Here is a 2,637-nt window from a genome sequence, read left to right on the forward strand (position 1 = left end):
TTGCTCGGCAATGTACTCACCGCATATGTCGCTGTGCAGCGTGTGCACCCCTGCATGGTTCAGGTGGCGGGCCTCCAGCTGCGTCACCATGTCCTGCAGCACTTCACCCACTTGGCTCTTGCTGGCCAGCGTGCGTACGGCGGACAGACTGGTGGCACCACCCAGCAGTGTCAGCAAGTAGTGTGCGCCCCCTCGGCCCATGGTCGGCATGGGCCCACACAGGTCAGAGTGTACGACCTCCAGTGCGTGCTGCGGCCGGTTGATGCGGCTGGGATGGGCGGTTACGGTGGCCTTCATGGTGAGACAGGCCTCGCAGACGGTCTCCGCCGCCTGGCGTAGTGCTGCTGGAGTGACCTGTGGTCCCTGCACCAGCTACTTGCTGATCAGCTGCTCCAGCACACGGTAACCGAGGTGACCGTACTGGCGGTGCAGGCGCTGTGCTGCCGCAAGTTTGGCGACTGAGCATTCGGCGGCCCCGGGGCTGCCGTTGCCTGGTTGCCCTTTGCCGTTGCTGTCACCGTCCGGCTGGCCTCCACTGGTGTGGCTGCCGGCAGTGCTGCCGCCACGGGTGCTGGGGACAGCGGCGGCACTTCCGCCAGCACTGCTAACTGCGGCCTGGCCCCCACCGGCTCTGTCGCCCACGGTGCCGAGGGCATTGACGGTGATGTCGGTCGGCGCCTGCAGGTCCACGTCCATGCGTAGTGCCCACGCTCATTCCATGCGGTGATAGACGGGCTGTTGTGAGGGAGGCCGATGCATGAGAACCAGCAGCCCGTCTTGTCCGTGCTGAATGTGACTGAGCAGCTGCGTGTCACGAGAAGGTTGACAGATGTTAGGATGAGGCCCGAGCTGGGGACGTGCAGCATGTTGTGCAGCCGGACATTGTGTCCATCACGTGTACGCAGGTGCAACTGCGCTGTTCCCATGACATCGGCCAGCTGGTTGTTGCCCCACTCGATCAGCCGTGGTGCGCTGGCGGGGACGTGGTTGTGCAGCAGGGAGTGGTCACCCGTGAGGTGGTATGGTGAGCCTGAGTCGAGGATGACTCGTGAGCTGCTGCCACTGCCGTCGATGACCAGCACTGTGGCACGGCTCTGGTGTGAGCTGCTTCCGCTGCTGTCCGAGCCGCTGCCACTGCTGCCGCCTGCAGTGTCGCCACCGTTGCGGTGGCTGTTGCCGCATCGAGCACGGCCGCATTCGAGTGTTCCGTCGGCCCCGCTGTTGCCACCATTGCCGCTGCCAGTGTCCCTGCCGCCACCGTCACAGTGGCGGTTGCGGCTGCCTCAACTGATGTTGCCGGCGGCGTGCAGCTGCTCGAATGCGTTGCTGTGGTGAAGGCCGACGGACTCGTCCGCCTGCTTAATGGGGCACTCGCAGATGTAGTAACCAGGCTGTCCGCAGTAGCGGCAGGTGTCGCCGGCCCCCACGGCGCCTGCAGCACTGGCGGTGCTGCCGACTCCACTGGGGGCACGGCCAGGGCCGACAGCTCCCACCAGGCTGGTCTGGCTTGCTTGGGTCTTGAGGTTGTTGTCCTTCTCCCGCAGCATGAGCACGAGCTGTGGGGTCGTTAAGTTGGGCTGATACATCGTGAACTCGATGGTGATGGTGTACTGCGGAGGCAGGCCATGGAGAATGGCGAGGCGCACCGTGCTCTCGTCCCACTGGCCGCCGGCCACAATTATATCGCTACGGAGCTTCTCTGCCCGCTAAATGAAGTCAGCGGTTGTCTCCCCATCACGCATGTTCAGCTGCATCTGCGGCTCAACCAGGCTCAGCCGGGCCTGGGATGCAGAACGGAACTGTTGCTGTAAGAGCTGCATGGTGGCGAGACCGGTTGGGCAATTCATGAGCAACTGCTTGATGGGCAGTTCACAGGACAGACGCAGGTAGCTGAGCGCCTGTGCGTCCTCCTCCAGGGCGTCTTGGGAGTTGCGGCTCGGAGGCGACGGGTTGTTGATGTAGCTCTTCAACTTGGACGTTGCGAGGAAATCGCCTAACTCGCCGAGCCAGTGGGAGTATTTCGACCCATCCCAGAGGATGATGGTCTTACATCCCTTCCCCATGATGGTTGGCTAGCGAGCATGACTGATGAAGAATCGTTCCCCGCCGCTTTTCTGGCAACTAGTTGATGTAATGATGCATCCTTGGTCCGGCGTACGACGGCTCCTGATGCGATCTATGCCCTTTCAGCCTCCCAGGCATGTCCCCACCTGCCTCACAGCCACCGACGCATCTCACGGCGGGGGTCTAATTGCGTGCGCGTATGGATGCTCCTTTCCCCGCCGCCTTTCTAACAACTAGAAATGTTATGATGTATCGTTGGTCCGGCGTACGACGGCGCCTGATGCGATTTATGCGTCCGGAAGCCCTTTCAGCCTCCCAGGCATGTCCCCACCTGCCTCACAGCCACCGACGCATCTCACGGCGGGGTTCTAATTGCGTGCGCGTTCGCATGCGGCATGTCCCGCCACCTTTCTGGCATCTAGTTGATGGTATGATGAATCGTTGTGCGATGTAGGGCTGCGCCTGATGCGATTTCGTTTGCGGAAGCCCCCCCTGAGTGCTGCCAAGCATGTTATTCTCTCATGAGACTGCATGAAGGTTTACGAACTGAGTATGCGACCAACACATAAAACA

Source organism: Volvox carteri (assembly GCF_000143455.1).
Source record: "Volvox carteri f. nagariensis unplaced genomic scaffold VOLCAscaffold_93, whole genome shotgun sequence".
Classification (NCBI taxonomy): Eukaryota; Viridiplantae; Chlorophyta; class Chlorophyceae; order Chlamydomonadales; family Volvocaceae; genus Volvox; species Volvox carteri.